The sequence below is a fragment of the Giraffa tippelskirchi genome, chromosome 8 (genome assembly GCF_054371585.1).
Source record: "Giraffa tippelskirchi isolate mGirTip1 chromosome 8, T2T-mGirTip1v1.2.pri, whole genome shotgun sequence".
NCBI lineage: Eukaryota > Metazoa > Chordata > Mammalia > Artiodactyla > Giraffidae > Giraffa > Giraffa tippelskirchi.
Window position 1 is genome coordinate 154578506 of NC_137282.1, and position 21314 is coordinate 154599819.

A 21314-nucleotide genomic window follows, 5' to 3' on the forward strand; every position below is an offset into this window, starting at 1 on the left:
GTGTGTGTGTGTGTGTGTGTGTGTGTGTGTGTGTGTGTGTTGGCTGCCCAGTCATGCCTGACTCTTTGTGACCCTTCCAAATGTAGCCCACCAGGCTCCTCTGTGCATGGGATTCTTCAGGCAAGAATACTGGAGTGGGTTGCCATCCTCTTCTCCAGGGGATCTTCCTGACCCAGGGATTGAACCTGGGTCTCCCACATTGCAGGCGGTTTCTTTACCATCTGAGCCATCAGGGAAACCCTCACAGGGGATTATGGTTCTTCATAGAAATAAATAGATGAGGTGTTGCATTGTTGTAAAATCATTCATAGCTGGGGGGGGCCCTGAGCTTACCTGGCACCATTTTTATCACTGTGAAGGGATTCATCCTGTATTAGAGAGAGCAAGCTGGAGAGTTGAATGCAGAACCTCATAAACAGATTTGTGCTCTGGCTTAGTTGATTCTGAAAAGAATTCAGACAAATAAAAGCAATGCGTTAAAGACTATTATTTTGAGCAAAAGATTTTATGAAATAGCATCAATCCATTGGCCATAAATAACTGATCTGCTGAGCATCCCATTACTATTTATTGAACATCTGTAGAGTAAGGAGGCCAACTGTCAGAGAAACAGAAAACTGGGGTCAAACTCAACGCACGAACATCTTCTAGTGGTCATTTCCAGTAGCGGCCAAAGTCTCTGCTGTAAAGACATTGTTGTTTGAACATTTGCTAGCTCAGTCGGTAAAGAATCTGCCTGCAGTGCGAGAGACCCGGGTTGGATCCCTGGGTCAGGAAGATCCCCTGGAGAAGGGAATGACATCCCATTCCAGTATTCTTGCCTGGAAAATCCTATGGACAGAAGAGCCTGGTGGGCCACAGTCCATGGGGTCGCAAGAGTTGGACACAACTTAGTGACTAAACCACCAGACACTTTAGGGGCTTCCTTGGTGGCTCAGCAGTAAAGAATCCGCTGCAATGCAGGAGATGTATGAGACAGGTTCAATCCCTGGGTTGGGAAGATCCCCTGGAGGAGGGCATGGCAACCCACTCCAGTATTCTTGCCTGGAGAATCCATGGACAGAGGAGCCTGGTGGGCTACAGTCGGTAAGGTTAGAAAGAGTCAGATACGACTGAAGCGACTGAACACACACACACACACTTGAAGAATAGGAGCAGAAGGAGGGATTTGATCTCAGTTCTGCTTGTAGCCTCCATTGTCCGTTCCCTTCCTGTGCGAGGCCCTTACAGTCCAGTCTCTGCCTCTCTCTGTGGCCTCGTATCTCACCCCCGACCCCCACTCTTCAGCTGAACTGAATGATAGCTCCTGGTGCTTTTGCGCAAGTCACTCCCTCTTCGTGGAATGCCTGCCTCTCTTCTCCTTTTTGCCTTAATTCCTTCTTTTTCTTCAGAACTTAACATAGTACACAGCCCAAAGAATTGAAAGCAGGGTCTTGAAGAGGCATTTATCTTGAAGAGTCAGGACCCCCACAGATACCAAAACCCTCCTATGCTCAAGTTCCTTAAATAAAGTGGCAAAGTATTTGCGTATAACCTATGCACAGCCTCTCATATACTTTTAAAATCATCTCTGGATTACTTATACTATCTAATAGGACGTAAATGCTATATAAATAGCAGCCATTGCACGACAAATTCAAGTTTTGCTTTTTGGAAATTAAAAAAATACATATATTTTGATCCCCCGTTGGTAGAATCTGCAGATGCAGAATTCATGGATACAGAGGGCTGACTGTACATACAATGGAAAGTTATCCCACCTTACACAGGAAGGAAATTTTAACACATACTACACATTCAACATGGGTGAACCTTAAGGACATTATTTTAAGTGAAATTAGCCAGTCACAAGAGAGCAAATACTCCATGAGTCCACTCATATAAAGTGGTTAGAGTAGTCACATTTATAGAGACAGAAAGGGGAATGGTGGTTGTCATGGGCTGGGGAGAGGGAGAATGGGGAGTTAGTGTTTAATGGGTACTGAGTTTCAGTTTGGAAAGATGGAAAAAGTTCTGGAGACTCATGGTGGCGATGGTGGCCCAGCAATGTGAACATACATCATGCCACTGAACCCAACACTGAAAAGGGCTCAAATGGTAAATTTTACGTTGTCTTTATTTTGCTACAATTAAATTAATTCAAAAAGACAACATAGACGTCTCTGACCCCTTCAATCTGGGATGGGTGTTCCTCTTACCTGACCCAGGAGTACATGATACTATTTTTATTATTAAACCATCTCACTTTTTTTTTTAATATATTGTAGGGATATATAAAGTAAAACATCTGGCATCTTACCCATGTAGTTATTGTTCAATAAACAACAGCTATTGTAACATTTACCCATAACATTTGCCAGTTGGATTATAACCTTTCCTACTAGTCTGTCTTTTTAAATCATAAAATCCATGAAGACAAGAGCTATCTCTTCTCCAAAGCCTATAGCAAGGTATCTGCCACATGGGTTCATCAAAAAACTAAATGAAAGTGAAACAGATCGTTAGTGGACCCTAGAGCCAGAAAGAAACTTTGGAGACAATGGAGAATATGGCATCCATCCATCCGAAAATTGAGTGCACTGCCCAATTCCTGTACATAGTAGGCGTTTAATAAATGTTAGTTCTTTTGCCCTTTCCTCTCATTTTACAGAGACAAGACTGAGGTCCACAGAGGTGAAGTAATTGGCTCAGAGTTAAAACAGCTTAGTCACAGAAGAGACAAGCGCCACATCTTCTGGGCCGGCGAATCTTTTCATATAACATGGGAAACATGGGATGTGGGAATGACTCTTGACCCCAACAGTAATAGATTTACAAATAACTTCTTATTATGGGAAGATTCAAACCTACACGCAAGTAGGGAGGATAGCATCACGAACCTTAGGGACCCATCACGCAGCTCCAGCAACAGTCAACTCTTGGTCAGTCCTTTGTCATCAGTAGCCCTCTATATGTCCCCCATCTTTCCCTCCAGAGTATTTGAGGCTAATCCTTAACATCTTATCAAATTCTAACTGTATTTCTCATGAAACTCTTTTTCATGGGTTTCTAGAAAGAGTCAATTCAGTTGGAAAAGATTTGGATAAGGGGAAACTTCAATCCTTCTCCTAAAATATATTGGAAATCAGATTCTCAAAACACCTTGCCACTTGCACGCCTTGAGCATCTTGCCAGAGTGAGCGTGCCAAACCCACAGCCACCGCTGATCTGCCTTGATCTCTAGAGGTCAGTAGATTTCTTCCCACTCATGTCTCTGCTGATTTTTCCTGTCTTTCTGCTCTCATTCCCAACCTGTGTGAATCACCCTCTGTAGTCATTCCCCCCACCCCCAAAAGGCAACCTCTCTGCTTTTCTTTGTGTAGTTTTACTTCCTAAAATACCTGCTCTCTTCCAAAATCTATCAGTCCTTTAAGACCAATTTCAGGAACTTTAACTGACCTAAAGCCTTTTTTTCAGATGATCTCACTATTTGAATGAAGTGGCTTTTACAGTTATAGCACAGTTTTGAACTTATTTGTTTCAGTTTTATCAGTTTTGCCTCCTTAACAAGGTTGCAGGTTCCTTGATGGCAAGGATTCTGTTAAAACATCTTTCTCTTATTTCTTCTGTCCCCATCCCAAGGCCAATTTCAGTGGAGAGCTCATACTAAATTGGATAAGACAGTGTGTTGATTAATCTTTGTGCACTCACATTTTGGTAGTATAGTCAAATCTATTCAGAGATCTTGCCCCAAACATCAAATTTGAACCTGATCTGCTCTCTTGATCCAAATTCTAGTTTTCAAGAAAATGGAACGGAGGACATCATAGGGATGCAAACTGGAAAATCTGCATTGTAGGAAACTTTATAGGAAAAGTTTCTTCAATATATAAATCACAGTGAGGGGAAAAAGAAGAAATAAATGGCAGGGGAACAGATAACAACTGACAACCACAGTCTGTGAACCTTGTGCGGATTCTGATCCAAGCAAACAAACTGAACAAAATGTATGATGGAGATAATTAAATACTTAGTGAATAGTTTATGATGTGAAGTGCTTTACTTTTAATTTACCATTTGAAAAAAATTGTGGTAAAATACAGACACCAATATAAAATTTACTATTTCAATCATTTTTCAGTTCAGTGTACAGTTCAGTGGTGTGGAGTATATTCACATTGTACTATATTTACCACCATCCAGCCACAGAACTCTATTCATTCTGCAAAATTGCAACTGCACCCATTAAACAATAACCCCCATTCCTGCCTTCCCCCCACCACCATTTCACTTTTTGTCTCTATGAATTTACTTCTCTAAGAAACTTACGTAAGTAGAATTATACAATATTTGTCCTTTTGTGACTATCTTATTTCACTTGGCATAGTGTCCTCAAGGTTGATCTAAAAGGGGTATTTTTTTTAGAGTAGAAATTGTTTTGTGCTTTGTTAAAAAAAAAAAAAAAGCCCTTATCTTTTTGAGATATGCACTGAAATATTTATGGATAAAATGATAGAAAGTCTGGGATCCGCTCCAAGATAACCTAGTGGGGGAGTGGCTGGGGGTACAGCTGAAATAAAATTAGCTGTAAGTTATTAATTGTCGCAGCTGGGTCATAGGTACATAGGGGGCCAGTATAATATGTCTATTTTGATCTATGTTTGACATTTTTCATAATAAATTGCTTTTTAAAAAAGTATCTGGAAGGGAACATGTGAATCATTTAACACTACGGTGTCTTCTGCTCTTTTGCAAGGAGGACGTTTGTGGTCTGGGACGATGATGGCCTGTGTTCTCCGTTGGGTCAGGCTGGGAGCCTGGCAGAACTGCTTACACGGGCACTCTGTGCCCACTGATACACTGCGAAGAGTGCATATAAAGCAGCTAGCCCATTGCTAACCCTCGTTGATAGATTGATCTGGTTGTGCTGTGAGGTTCTGGGTAGAGATTTAGAATCCAGATACACAAAGCCAAGGGATTTGTCCTTGTGGCTCTTCCTTGTGTGTGTGAGTTTACTCAGCATTACCCAGCCTGTCTGAGGCCTAGAAGGGCCCATACTGGGGAATGAGAGGTGACCCTTCCAGGGTGCCCATCTTGGGCTTGTCAGCTGTCAGAGGGCCTTCAGCCTGGAGTGGAGGGGAGGCTGGGGGCAGGGGGCGTGAAGACAGCCTCACTGTGTTAAGCTGGGAGCCAGGCCGGCTCATCCTAGGGAATAGGAAGTACCCTGCTTCCCTTGAGGAGCTGAATTAACTCTTTCAGGCTCATAGAATTGGTCCAGTAATGACAACCCCCTGTGGCCTTAGGATTTCCCCAATGGGGTTTTTAATGAGCCAAGTCCACCCTGTGTTCCCCATGCCACAATTTAACAGAACTGGCGGGTAAACTCAGCCAACAGCTAGGTTGACTAAGGTCTTTTTCTCGGAATAGCCCAGGTGTTCTTGTGAAGGGATTGGTCGGGGCCTTTGGAACTGAGAAGGGGCAACCTCATCAGAGGCAGCGGGGAGACGAGCTCTCTAATCCTCATTCATTTCCAGAGCAGGGGTTGCTGTTTCTTGTACCCCAGCCCATCCGCGGGTCTTTTGTGTTCCTATCAAGTCTTAGTTCCTTGTTTCTAATTTGCTACGTAATTTCTCTTCAGGCTTGTAGCTTCAGAGAAAAGGAGTAACAGTAAGCAAGTTTTAACTGACAGGTTTTGAAACCTGAAAGTTAAACATCTAGACAGGTTAGCAGTTGCATTGAAAACCCTTTAAAGACAATTACAGTTGAACTGATTTCCAGCTTTGCAGGTGGCAGTGTTTATAATTGAGTGGCTCTGAAATGCAAAGAATTTACTTTTATTTACAAAATATCTCATCCTATCCCTCACCCCACCCCACAGCAGCATGGAAGGTTGGAGAAATAGGAAAAATAAGGATTTGTATTTTGTAATTTGTTAATTAAATATTTATAACTAAATAATCAATTTTTAAATTAAATACCACCTTGGGAGGTGTTAAGGATTTTGCCCCACTTTCTTTTAAGAAGAGAAGTAGTGATGTATCCTGCATCTGGACTTTTAAAGAAAAGGGACTTCCCTGGTGGTCCAGAAGTTAAGAATCTGACTGCTAATGCAGGGGACACGGGTTCAATCCCTGGTCTGGGAAGATCTCACATGCCATGGGCAACTAAGCTTGTGTACTACAACTACTGAAGCCCTGGGGCCTTGAGCCCGTTCTCTGCAATGAGAGAAGCCACCGCAATGAGAAGCCTGTGTCACAAATAGAGAGCAGTCCACCCCCCACTGTAACTAGAAAAAGCCTGCAAGCAGCAAGGAAGACCCAGCACAGCCAAAAACAAATAAATAAAATTACAAGACAAAAGAGAGGAGAATTGACACCTAAGTGGGTTGGTCAGTGGCTCCCACTCGAGAGAGAAATTTGCTCCTTGAGACTGTCAGAGCGCCTTCAGTACCCTGGAAGTGATAATTAAGCCCAATATTAGCCTGGCGTCTTGAAAGGGCTAACTTCCCTCTCAAGGCCACCTGGCTTAGTCTTACTTCTAGAGAACAGACTCCCCTCTCCCCTTCCCCTTTCCACAACCCACCGCCACCTCTCCCCACCCCAGGGTGGAGTCCTTCGTCCCCTGGTCCTCTGCTGAGCTGGGGTTATGCAGCTCTGAACGTCCCAAAGAATTCAGTGCCTTCATTTTAAATTTTATTGTTTTATTCTTTGGCCTCACCATGTGGCATGTGGGATCTTAATTCCCCAACCAGGGAGTGAAGCTGCAACCCGCTTCATTGGAAGCACGGAGTCTTAACCACTGGATCCCCAGGGAAGTCGCGCCCGTAAGTACCGTCAGAGTCAGGCTGTCCCTGCAGTTACCCCAAGGAGATGACAGGCTGATGGACGTAGCACACAGATTTGTCCTTTGTGGCTGCTGTGTTGTTTTGAATAGTTAACTCTTACTAAAATGATCTACCCGTAAAGCCAGGAAGGCACCTGCTGTTCCTTGGAGCATTGACTTTGGAGTCAGGCACACGGGTTTGGATCCTGACCCTAACATTTAATAGCTGTTTGATGCTATTTTGAACCCTAGACTTTAGTTCTTTCTCTGCAAAATGGGTTTGACAGGGAGCTAGGGCTTCCCTTGGAGGAAGACTCAGTGAGAGCTGTGGCTCAGAGCCTGGCTCTGGGTGAGTTGCAAACCCTGTTAGCTTTTGTTATTACTGCAAGGTCCTCTCTCTCTGGCCCCCGCCTCCTTCTCCCCCTCCCCCAGGAAACCCCCCAGAGCTTCTCTGTGAGGTCTCTACAGTTTCTTCCCCTACTGTGTTTCCAGCACAGTTTTGTGGGTGCATTTATTACAGCCCTTTACCACATTGTATTGAAACTGCTTGTTTACCCCACCTTGCTGGTGGATGTGGGCTTCCCAGGTGGTGCTAGTAGACTAAGAGATGAGGGTTCGATCCTTGGGTCAGGAAGATCCCCTGGAGGAGGGCATAGTGACACACTCCAGTATTCTTGCCTGGTGAATCCCGTGGACAGAGGAGCCTGGTGGGCTACAGTGCATGCTGGTACATGTAGGCATTAAAATAGGGGAGGCAATCAGTGAAGTGTAACTCCATTTTACTTCTTAAGTGTCTAGCTAGTAGGTACGGTTTTATCTAACAAATGCTCACTGAATGCCTACTGTAAGCAATGATCTCAAGGAACACTTACAACAACCCCAGGAGGGCTTGTTACTATGACCTCCCCTCTTTCACAGGAGAGGAGGAGGTGGCTTGGAGCAGTCAAGTCAGTTGCCCAAAGCCAACGACAAGTAAGGGAGCAGGGCTGGGATTCGAACTGAAGACGGTAAGAGCTGGGACCACATCCTCTCTCTCTTTGCATTCTTAGAAGCAAGCACAACTCTGACACTTGGTCAACGTGCTGTCGCACTAGAGTCGCGGTCACTCTTTGCCCTACCAAGCTAAAGAGGATGCTGGTGAGTCTTTAGTCAGCCCTCTGTGCTGGGTTCTGTTTGTTCTCAGATCCAGGCCTCGCTCGTACTTTTCCTGATCTGCTCTGGACCATGCATGACAGGCTGATCTGCAGAGGCATTTCCCAGACTCCCTTGCTGACTGCCTTCCAGCTTGGTTCTGCCAATGGGAGGCTGCCCTGGGGGAGCCGCAGCCAAGGAGGAGGTGCAGCCATGGCCAAAGATGCTGCCTAAAACAGAAGTGAAGGGGAAAAATTCGGACTTCTTTCCTCCAGCTCCGCAACCTCTACCCGGTGCCCCCATTGACTGAATGTATCTGGATGCCAGTGGCAAAAGGCCCTGAGAGATGGCATTAGCATAGGTCATTTCACCTGTGACGCAGAGCCGAGAACATGTGTTCAGTCGCTCAGTCATGTCCGACTCTATGGGACCCTATGGACCGTAGCCCGCCTGGCTCCTCTGTCCATGGGATTTCCCAGGCAAGAATACAGCAGTGGGTTGCCATTTCCTCCTTCAGAGGATCTTTCCAACCCAGGGATTGAACCTGCATCCCCTGCGGCTCCTGCATTGCAGGTGGATTCTTTACCACTGAGCCACCTGGGAAGCCTGCAGAGCAGGGCTGACCACAACCAGGGAAAGTGTCCCTCCTCTCTAGATCAGAATTCCTTCTAATCAGAAGCTTGGCTCAGAAATACATAGAACGTTCTTAATTGGGAAAGGCTGTATGGAAATGGAGAGGGTGGGTAGTTAGGGCTGGGGGGTAAGGGGCAGGGTGAGAAACACAGATATTTATTTCTTCCGGTGTTCTATTATTGGCACACATTTTTTTATTTACTGGTTGATTGGGGCTTGTGAAACAAGTCAAAGGGATATGTGTTTTTAACTTATACAATTAAAAAAAATGTCCATTTACCTTGTGAAAAATGGCCCCTTAGCCTGAAGATGTTGTATTCACTTAAGACTCCCACTAGGGTGGTCATGGGAACATCGTTCGTGAATTTGTGGCAGAATGAGACTCGTCAATAGCTTGCTTAATAAATATAGATTAAAAGGATATCCAATATCTGCCTTAAACCCACAAAGGAATATAAATTTGCAGCAAGAGATCAAGACTCTAATGAAGGCAGCAGGAGATGGCTTTAAAGACAATTCCCTGTTGCAACTTGATGATGAAAATCAGTCTTAACTGTGCATTTAATTTCTTTTGTGGGTTCAGAGCACATCCCTGAAGTTTCATCTAGAGAAGGTTAATCATGACAGCCTTTGGAGCCTACAAAGCTTCCACAATAATATTGGGTAGAGTTGGTAAAAGATATTTGTGTGAATTAAAATATTTTGCTTATTTTAAGTGAGGTGGTATCTAAAAAAAAAAAAGAACCGCAAAAAGTACCATCTTTGTAGAAATCCTTGAAGCAACTAACATGGGAAAAGATAGGGGATTACTAAGTACAAAGCATTCCTTTGTAAAAAAATACCTTTCTCACTCTCCACAAAACCCATGCTCCCACAGAAAAATTCTATGCATTGAGTAATGAAAGGAATCTTTTTATATTAAAAGGAAATAAATAAGGAAGAGTGACAACAAAACTCCTTCCCTGATGAGGCGGCTGAGGCCAACATTTCAGAGGCCCATGGCAGGTCCATAAACTTGCGCCCTCTTTCTTTCCTTTTTTCTCATAGATTTTCCTTTTTGGCCCTCTCTATGCCTTCCAAGACTGGCTTAAATTGTCAAGTAGGCCATACTTTATGATGTTTACCTTTGGTTCCATGTACAACCCTGGTCCCACATCTCCTGGTCTTGCTTCCTCCTTATTTCTGAGGTGCTCACCTGTTACTGTGCATAAGGATCAAATGAGAATTGGGGTTAACAATTCAAATTCCTGGGCACTGGTGCCCATGATTCTCTTTCAGTAATTCTGCGTTGAGGTCCAGGGATCTGCAGTTTCGTCAAACCCCTTAAGGATTTCTGTTATATAAAGTGTTGAGATAAAGCTGTCAGGTCATTGGATAAGATGTGACCTTTTGCCAGGATATTTTCATTGTATTGATGGAAAAAGGGATTTTCAATTGTACCTACAAGCATTGGGGGCTTCCCAGGTGTCACTAGTGGTAAAGAACCTGTCTGCCAATGCAGGTAGACATAAGAGACGCAGGTTCAGTTCCTGGGTAGGGAAGATCCTCTGGAGGAGGGGCTAAGAACCTACTCCAGAATTCTCTCCTGGAGAATCCCACGGGCGGAGGAGCCTGGCTGACTTTGGTCCATAGGGTCACAAAGAGTCGGACACGACTGAAGTGACTTAGCACGCACGCACGCATGCAAAGCCATCAGCCATCCATGTGTCTAGAGAGGTTCTAGGTAGAGCAGAACTTCCTGGAAAATCCTGTGGTCAGGCCTGTAGTTCTTCTTGCTTTTTTTGCCTCTCCCCTTTCCCCTGTAGCAGGGGGTGAAGAGGGCCCCCAAAGGTCAAAGGGGGTTGTCTGTCTCTGGTTTGAAATTCAAGGACTCAGAGAGTCTGTGACCCTCATTCTTTGGTAGGCTACTTTCCAGCTTTGATAGGTTTTTAAAACTTAAGACAAGCTAAAAAATAATCAAAAGCTGTACTCAGAATTTGCCTTACATATAACAAATTTCTTCAGTAACATGAATGAAGGGAAATCGACTCTGGTTTCAAAAATGGCTCCCCTACCATCTGTCAACGCACCCGAAATCCTACCGTTACAAATGATGGCCTTTGGACCCTGGAAAATTGCTGGACCTCAAAAGTCTCACTGTGACAATGCACACACTTCTGGGTCAATATTACCTGAAACTGGAGTCAGTGAGCATTTTGGTGAGAGTCTAAGATGATTGGGACCAAAAAGAATGGGGAGAAGAAGATAAAAGAAATGAGAGTTTTGCTGGATGCTGCTTTTGCTCTCAGGTGAGAAAAATATCACCTTTTCCCCCTTACTTTAATCATTTGTACTGTTAGCAAATAAAAAATTTAAGTTGAAGGAAAAACAATAAAAAACCAAACTAAGTAGGAGTGACTCTTTGGATAAATTCCAGACAACAGAAATAATTCCTACAACTCTGCAAATCAATTCTCCAAACTCTGAATAGTAGTGGAAATATCTTTTTACTGTGTATGTATTTTTTTTGATATCAATATATAAGAAAGTAACAGTATATTTATGTTCGTATGACATAATACATATTGAAATCAATTTAAAATGTTACTTTAAAATACTGAAGGCAACTACAATAAGTTTGAAACACTGGGTGAAAGTGTTCAATATAAATTTAAATTGTGCAAGTAGAAAGGGGAAATTGGAGTGGAGGGTAAACTAGGAAATATGAGATTTACAGATACAAACTACTGTACATAAAATAGATAAGAAGCAGATTACTGTATAGTGCAGGTAACTATGTTCAATGTTTGTAATAACCTATAATGAAAAAATCTGAAAAAATGATGTATAACTGAATCACTTTTCTGTACACCTGAAACTAACAATATTATAAATCAACTATGTGTCAATGAAAAAAAAGAAACAGGAAACTTTTAGAAATATGTATTTAAGTCATGCAAGTTGTATAAAATTATGTCAAAGCTTTGTAAGAGTGAAACATGATCTTTCTCTTTTTTAAAATTGAAGTAAAGTTGATTTGTCTCCTTTTGAACAGTTGTAGAAGTAACGTTTTTTGAGGAGTCACCAATCAGACTTCATTTTTCTTTGTATTCTTTTCCTCTCTTATTGAGCACTTCCTTCAGTGAGTACATTGTCTGCAAAAGTTACTCCCAGCAGTGTGCATACCAAGTTGATTTCTGGGCAGCACATACACTATTAAGGGTTCTGTTTTCTGGTGGTGGGATTGAGGAATCTTATGACCTTGGCAAGTTATCTTTGGATGCCTTGAATGCCCCACTGATAAAGTGGAGATAACCAGGCCCATTATTCAAAAAGGATTCATAAGATACCATCTACAAACTTTCCTAAAATCTGGAAAAGAGCATCTTACAAGTATCTTCCTTTCTCGTATTAGCATGACTGCAGTTACACCTGGGGGCTTTAATTTGCCTTCAGTTCAGTTTAGTCGCTCAGTCATGTGGGACTCTTTGCAACCCCATGGACTGCAGCACACCAGGCCTCCCTATCCATCACCAACTCCCAGAGTTAATTTGCCTTAACAAATTATAATTTGTTAGTTTTATAAGAAGTGCTTGGTTTTGTCATTTGCTCTGAGACAAAGGGAAGGAAAGTCCCTCCAGCCCCCCTAAATAATCACAAGAGCTATCTCATAACAGGTTGAAAGTTCCTGAAAATGTAGTTTTTTTTCCAACTGTAGTAAAAGTCAATTTCTGAATAGAAATCTCCTGTTTTGATAGTCTAAAATTTTGTGTATCATTCTAACCTCCATTTTTGAGCACTTGTTTTACCTTGAATCACAAGTTGCCAGACTGTGAAGGATTCTACTAAGATATGTTGCAACCACTGCTAACCAGCAATTCTGATTCCAGGCATTAAGACTACAACAATCTGAGCCACATATGTTCTGCCTAATCAGATGGGTGTCTCTCCCCCCAACCCCAACCCCAATGCCCCTACTGCCACCATCAAGATGGTTTAGGGAATTTCCTTTCTCATTGTCTAGGCTCTAAGCAATGGCAACAAGAAGTGCAAATGAGTGTTCAACCATGAATCTGTTTTTGATACTCTTTCCAAGTCCCCAAGCGTGTGCATTTGCTTGGAGAACTGCACACTCTGCAGCGGGCCCTTGCACGTTTATACCCGTGCACAGCCTTAATGGGAAACATTTGAGTCTGGCTGCAAAGACTTGCTCAGTGTGAAATCTGTTCCTAACACAATGGTCAGATTGAAAGGAGTTTCATTACATGGCTGGACGTTTCTCCTTTCTTTGGGGAATATAAAAGGTGAATGCAATACTTTCCAGTTTAACGTTACCACCAAACGTCATAATCTTAACCTCAAAATCAACTCCGAAATTTATACAGAGAACCAGAGGCCTTGAGCTGGCTGCAACTGCCTGTCTGATCTTGGTTAAGTTCCAAAAAGCCAGGGAGAGTTCAAAGCAGGGCCAGGAGCAACTCCACACTTTAATCCATGCTCCCTTTTCCTTCTCCATCTTTAGTTTCCCTCTCCATCCTCTGGTATGAACTACAGTATATATCCATTTCAATAACCCTAGACACCGTAGATTCTAGAACAATGAGGAACGCGTCTTTCCTTATTGATACTGACAGGCCGTTTGGTCAGAAAATGTCCCTCCACAGATGTTAGAGAATGTGGTCATAAAGCAGAAGGGTATCTGTTACAACTTTGAAAGCCGTTTTATTTCTAGCTCTCTGAATTCCACTGGATAAGGTTTGATTTTTTCGCCCCCCTCCCACACTTCCTTCAGAAACCCCTCGAGGCTTTGAAAGTGAAAGTTGCTCAGTTGTATCTGACTCTTTGCGACCCCATTGACTGTAGCCTGCCAGGCTCCTCCGTCCATGGGATTCTCCAGGCAAGAATACTGGAGTGGGCAGCCATTCCCTTCCCCAGGAGATCTTCCCAACCCAGGGATTGAACTCAGGTGCGGGCGGATTATTTACCATCTGAGCCACCAGGGGAGCTTGAGGCTTTAGGATACAGAAAAGCAGTTATGGCTTAAGGTAAGTTGGTGCTTTTGCATTAGTTACCCCTCCCCCATCTTCCCACCAAGAAATAAAGACAACAGAAAGGACAATTATGAAGCCACACCGATAGTAAAGCAAGAACGAATTCTTTAAATTCATTATTCTAGGTACTGTGATTGGAAATTGAATAATGCTTTTTTTTCCCCAATCTATGGAGAAGGCAATGGCATCCCACTCCAGTACTCTTGCCTGGAAAATCCCGTGGACGGAGGAGCCTGGTAGGCTACAGTCCATGGGGTCGCTAAGAGTCGGACACGACTGAGCGACTTCACTTTCACTTTTCCCTTTCATGCACTGGAGAAAGAAATGGCAACACACTCCAGTATTCTTGCCTGGAGAATCCTAGGGATGGCGGAGCCTGGTGAGCTGCCGTCTATGGGGTCGCACAGAGTCGGACACGACTGAAGTGACTTAGCATAGCATAGCATTTCCCAATCTAAGCATTCTGGATTTTATTTCAGTCCACTCATAGTGTTGGAAGACAGTTTTCATTTCTCTTTAGATTATTTTAACTCTGGCTAAAGAACACATCCATTGAAATAAAAAAGAATTGATTTGCACCCTGACTTTGAGGTGAATGACTGCCAGAGTACTGACTTAGCCTGAAATTCACTTCCTGTCAAATGGGCCACTTGGCGTAAGTGAATTCAGCTTAAAATTCCTAATGATGCCACGAGCCTTGGCATAAATAAATGAAAGTGGAGATTTAATGCTGCATGGGTAATGTCTTCTTTCCCAAGAAGATTTAGGCCCTATAACATTAACCAAACATATTTGACAAATAAATAATGAGAAAGAGGAATGAAAGGGATAAAAATGACATGCTGACACAAGCGTGGTAGTGATGACAGTTGTGTGTGGCCTTGCTCCTATGTCACCCAGAGCCCAAGTGAGTCCTCTACTTGCTGAGATAAACATTCCCAATTTGCCATTTTTGCATCCCTCGCCCCACCAGGTCCTGAGTTTGGGCAGGAATGGAAGGGAGAGCCAATATGCTCATATTTTCTTTGCAGAACTCCTGAGCATTTCGAGAAGAATGTACAGGGTAGAGTCAGGAATGTCTGATAACGCAAATGCAAGGGAGGTCTTGTATTTGCATTATAAGAGCGTTGTGGCATATATACATATGTCCCTTGGAAAATGTAGTCTGCCATATTCATATCACATGTTTCGTTTTTGTTTTCTGCAATGTGATGTTGACATTTCCCCATTGAGAGGGCACGTTTCCTACCTTTGAACCTGAGAAAATCTTTGTAACTGCAGTAGAATGCAGTAGAAGTGATAGAGTTTGACCTCTGAGGCAAGGTCACGAAGGGTCAGTGGCTTCTCTCTGGTTCCCCCTCTCTCAGGATGCTCACCTCGGGAATCCAGCTGCCACATGGTAAGGAAGCCCTGGCCACTTGGAGAAGCCACTCACAGGTGTTCCGATCCAGTGTGAGTTCAGGGGTGGTCCTAGGCAGGGCGAGGAGGGGAGAAAGGAGGCCGGGGGTTGGGGAGAGATGGAAGAGGCTGGAAATCACCCTAGTGTGCTCACTAACCAATTGGAAATGTCTCTACCGTGCTCACTAACTGACATAGGGAGACTGAGCTTTCACTAGCTTTGCTCCATGGTCCCGTGGATCTGTCTCCTGCTTCAACAGTGTTTGGACAGAACGGACCCAGGGATGCCCTGCGCTGCAGCCTCTTACCACCCTCCAAACTCTTTTCACAACCTTCGGAATCAGCCACTCAACTGTCCTCGACCACTGGGATCAGCCAACACCACTTTTTGAGCTTAGCTCCTTATTGAGCTTCCCTGGTGGCTCAGAGGGTAAAACGTCTCCCTGCAGTGCAGGAGACCCGGGTTTGATCCCTGGGTCAGGAAGATCCCCTGGAGGAGGAAATGGCAACCCACTCCATTACTCTTGCCTGGAAAATCCCATGGATGGAGGAGCCTGGTGCAGGCTACAGTCCATGGGGTCGCAAAGAGTTGGACACGACTGAACGACTTCACTTTCCTTATTACCCACCAACCATGAGCTCCCAGATTCATCAGAATTATTTCACCAAGGTGGAGACCTCTGTCAACCGCTCGGTCAACCTGCCCCTGTGGGCCTCCTTCACCTACCTCTCCCCGGGGTTCTATTTTGACATTGACCATGTAGCTCCAGAGGGTGTGGGCCACTTTTTCTGTGAATTGGCCAAGGAGAAGCTCGAGGGCACCGAGTGTCTCCTGAATAATGCAAAACCAGCGCAGTGACTGCACCCTCTTCCAGGACCTGCAGAAGCCTCTCGAGACAAGCACGGACAATCCAGGATGCTATGGAAACCGCCCTTCTCACTAAGAAGAACCTGAACCAGGCCGTTTTGGACCTGTGGGCCCTGGGTTCTGCCCGAGCAGACCCCCACCTCTGTGGCTCCGGGAAAGCTGCGTCCTGGATGAGCACGTGAAACTCACAGAGAAGATGGGCAACCACGTGACCAAGCTGCACAGGCTGGCGGGTCCCCAGGCTGAGTTGGGCGAGTATCTCGTGGAAAGGCTCACCCTTCAACATGACTAAGAGCCTCTGGAGCCCAGCTGCCTTTGAGGAGGCCTTCTGAGCCCAGGGCTTTTGTCTGAAGCCCTTTTCTGCAGCCCCTAGGCAGCATTTTAATCATCCTGGAGCCCTCTCCCAAGTTTTGGACCAAGCAGAAACAATAAAGCTTTTTGCAGGGGAAGAAAAAGGGAGAGGGGGCATATAGAGTTTCCCATTTGTTCTAGAAGCCGGGATACCCCTATGAACAGACAGGCCCTCCTCCTCGCTAAAGTGGATGCCCACACACTTTCTCTTTTGGTGTGCATCTCTGCCTTGCTGCTATCTCATCTCAACAAGCCATTTCCCTATGGGCTGTCCCACTTGTTGTGCTATGCCTCTAATAATAAACTTTGCATCTGCATTTACAAAAAAAAAAGACAAAACAGCCCCCTTCTCAGTTCCTGCTGGAGACTCTAAATTTAACTGACTGGGCCTTCCACAACTGGGAGAACCAAGCTCAGATTTTCTCTAATCCTGACCAAGTTTTGTAATTACAGTGAACACATGTCACGGGAAATAATTTGTTCTTTGAAATAGAGTTCCCCTTTGTTACAGATGAATAAACAAAGCCTAGGGAAGCTGATGGTGATTCTCTTTCATATGACTCCTGGGGATGATGGCTAAGTCATCTTTGCCCCTTATGTTTGACTATTTCCATAAAATCACCGGGGTCTGCTTCCCTGCGCTTGCTAAGTTGCTTCAGTCGTGTCCGACTCTTTGAGACCCCATGGACTGTAGGCCCTCCAGGCTTTTCTGTCCATGGGATTCTCCAGACAAGAATACTGGAGTGGGTTGCCATTTCCTGCTCCCTGGTAGACAGCCACTTATGTTTAGTTACTTACACAGCAGACACTCCTGGCCAGAAAACACTTGTGTGGAAACTTAAGATTCCTGCTCTCTTTCCCCAATTTGGTTGGGTGAAGTGCCCCTCCTCTGTCCCACAGTGCCCTCCTCTCCCCTTATCCCCTGGTGCTGTGTACTCACTTCGTGGCTGCCTTCCCTTGCTGGAGGGATATCCTTCAAGGGTAGGGAGAATGTGAGCCTCTTTTCTGGATCTAAAGTACCTAGTAGAGTTCTAGGCTCAGAGTAAGTCCACAGTGAAAGTTTGGGGAATGCCGAATGAATGATACATGCCCGGGCAACACCGCCCCTGACTCCACCCCCCGTTAGCATCCTGTGCTGTGTTTTCTTGGCTGTCCCTGCTCTGGGAAATAGGGATGGTGCAAGAGGAGGTCCTCCTTCTAGGATGGATTTCCTGCCCAGATGCACAGACTGTGGTCAGAAGAAACTCCTCAACTGTCAGTTCCTCCAGGGTCTGCTTTATCTGCAGAAAGCCACCTTGCCCAATTTGTTATTGTTCAGTTGCCAACTCATGTCCGACTTTTTGTGACTCCATGGACTGCAGCATGCCAGCCTTCCCTATCCCTCACCATCTCCCAGAGTTTGCCCAAGTTCATGTCCATTGAATTGGTGATGCCATCCAATCATCTCATCCTCTGTTATCCTCTTCTCCTTCTGCCTTTAATCTTTTCCAGAAGCAGGGTCTTTTCCAGTGAGTTGGCTCTTCGTATCAGGTGGCCAAAGAATTGGAGCTTCAGCTTCAGCATCAATCCTTCCAACAAGTATTCCGGGTTGATTTCCTTTAGGATTGACTGGTTTGATCTCCTTGCAGTCCAAGGGACTCTCAAGAGTCCTTCAGCTCTCTGCCTTCTTTATGATCCAGCTCTCACATCCGTATATGACTTCCTCACTCAAGGCCATGCCATATTCTGAATTCTGTGACTTAATATAAGAGGAGGTAAAAGTGGCTCTTGGTCCAATGGGGACCAACTCACATGGTACTCTTTTACTCTAAAACTCCCTGCCTGGTAAACTGAAAATTTCCTGAGCCTACATCACACTTCAACTCCCCATTTGTCCATTTTCATCATCCTATCTTCTTTTCACAGGTGCTGGTCCTCAATAAAAATTTTATAGTGCAAACTCCATCTCAGTATCTGCCTTTGGGGAACCCAACCCGCAATAACTTTTTCTTGTCTTTGATTCATTCATAAGGCTCTTTAACTTCAGTCAACTTGACTGTTTACTGAGTTAACTTACAATGTTTATTTTGTGAAGGTTTAAAAATATTCAATTCTGATAATGGCTCGGGAGACAACTGACAACTCCAAATGAAGGCTGGGCGTAATATCTATCCATGGAGAGCTCAGTTGGAAAGGTTGGTAATGCCTTTTTCATTGACGCTTAGGAAGATATATTCAGCTGAAATTAGACATTTTTGTGAGATCCCTGCATTGACTGATAATACCCAGATTGCTGGTTTTTCTTTTTTCTTGATCACTATTATGCTGATTTGGATTATCAAATCCCCTGCAGAGAAAAACTGCTTCAGCTGACAGATATCAGTTTCAAACCAATGAGTCCCACTTCTTTGGAATTTTGCCCCCTCAGGTCCTAGGTGCCTTGGCACCACTCTGATGCCCTCAAACAGGCTCTTCTTCCCCATCTTCATGTTTTCAGTTGTTCCTAGGTGGAGTGTTACTCTGTTACAAATTAATCTGCCACAGCTGGAGGCAGAATTGTTTAGGGTCACCTTCTTTCCAACTCACTAATCTTAACCAACAGAAGTGATTTGAAAGAATAGATTTTATCTTTTGTAAAGAAGAAGGGGAACTCAGATCAAAAGGTTATTAGAGGAAAAAATATAATATTGAGCAGATTCTGGAGAAGTGTGTGTTATTTTTCAATTAGAATTTTCTTAGATTCATCCTCAGTTAGGAAAACACGACTTTCATTTACCCATTGTTTTTGTTGTTTAGTTGTTAAGTCATGTCTGGCTCTTTGCGACCCCATGGACTGTAGCACGTCAGGCTTCCCTGTCCTTCACTAGCACCCTGAGTTTGCTCACACTCATGTCCATTGAGTTGATGATGCCATCCAATCATCTCATCCTCTGTCACCCTCTTCTCCTCTTGCCCTCAATCTTTTCCAGCATTAGTCGTTTCCAATCATTTACCCATGAATGTTATCAGAAAGTTATCAAAAGTTAAATTTTTGAGTTAAACGCCTTGATTTTGAAAACATTTTAACTCTCAAGTTAACTCTCAATTATTTACAGTGAAACATAGGGGGAATTTGTATTCATAATTCAAATCAATGAACAATTCAAAAATTTTATCTTTGGTTTTCAATGCAGGTCACACTTTGCTTGTTAAAGATTTATCTTCCTGATAATATTTTCCTTAAATATGTTGACTTTTAAATCTATCTTTCTTGGCCAAACAACATTTCCTTTTTGTCCTGTGTATCAGAGTTAACACGTACTTTTAAGATTTTATGCATCCTTCAACAGTTGTATGGCATTCCACTGTCTTCTATAAGATACTCCACAACAATTATTATAGTTAGTAATTGGCGTCTTTTGTAAATATTGATGTTTTTGGCTGTGCACACAGTTAAATTTTCTTTTCCTTCTTTCAGTCTATAATAAGGTAATAACAATACTGAGAGTCTCCATTGTGTTTGCTTCGTATTCAAGGAATATCAAAGATTCCACAGTCAGTGTCAAACCCCTGGTGACTAGTTGGTGAAGATCTCTACTATCTAGATGGAGATGAGGCGATCCTCAGAGGGGAGAAAAAGCCAAACAAGGGAAGAGAAAGCCTCTCTGAGCAGATTAGGGTAAAATTCAGGTCGATTGACAAATGAGGCTAGAAGAATGACCTTCCCCCAACCCCTTGCTGGGATTCTGCACCTCTGAGAAGGAACTGGAACAAAAGTGATTCAGTTAGGTGTTTCTCTTATGGTGAGTCCCACTGCTATTGTGACATGAGAACCACTTACCTGGTCAAACAGGCTGTCTCGCTCAACTGGCTCTGATTCTTGCCAAGAACTTTATTTTCCTACTCTGAAGAACAGTGACTATGGTTTTCTGATTTGTACTCAATCTTTATCTAGTTGGTTGGTCGTTCTTCCATTAATTCATTCATTCAAGGATTTATTTCAGACCTGCTGGGTGGAGGAACCACTCATTTACCAGTGCTCCAGCATATACAGCGTACAGCATGTTCCCTTTTAAAACTCACCACTCCCCTGCCTTCTTCCTCCCTTTCTTGACCTGTCACACATTTTCTCACTGGCACCCCATCAGACCCTAGGGGGAGAGCCTAATGATGACTCAAGAAAGGAAAGAGGGCTTCTCTCATAGTCCAGTGGTTAAGAACCTGCCCGCCAGTGCAGGGGACAGGGGTTCAATCCCTGCTCTGGGAAGGTTCCACACACCACAGGACATCTAAGTCTGTACACCATGACTACTGAGCCAGCACTCTTGAGCTCACGAGCCACAACTGCTGAGCCCGCTCGTCTAGAGCCCGTGTTCTACAACAAGAGAAGCCACTGCAACGAGAAGTCCATGGACCACAACTAGAGACTAGCCCCCACCGGCCACAACTAGAGAAAGCCTACACACAGTAATGAAGACCCAGCGCAGCCAAAAGTAACCAAACAAATCAATAAATCTTTAAAAAAAAAGAGAAAGGAAAGAGAAGCTCATTCCCGAAGCTGCTTCTAGCTGACTGCTCTTGGTTCTCCAGTCTCTGCTCTGATTTGTGTTCCAGTTCCCAGGCCCTGCTCCCCTGACTTGGCTGTTGAAGAACCCATGATACATCAACTAATTTTTCTTTGCTAAGTGAATTTCACTTTGAGTCTCTGATGCTCCCCTTTAGTACCTGAACTGTATTTGGCCTTGTCAGTCCATACAGAGACAAAGTGAACACAGAGAAAGGAGCTGGAGGAGAGAATATTTTCGTTCTTCATTTCTCATTGCTCTAAACAGCGAAGAGCTTTAGAAAACTTCTGAGGGATTCTACACTTCAGAGACAGGACATCCGGGAGAAGTTATTGGACCATGTCGTGTTTTGTAGCTGACGAGGGAGAAGAGAGACTTTGGTCATAGGGAACAGATGGTGGTGATGGGACAGGAGGGCTTGGGCTAAGCCTGGGACCATCAGAAGAAAAGAAAAGGCTTATGGAGTACCATCTGTACCAGCTCACACATGCACAATCTAATTTAGTATTTCCAAATGTCTTCCTTGGAACACTAGTCCCAGGAGATGTTCTACAAGAAAAGGGGCCTGGATTTAAATAT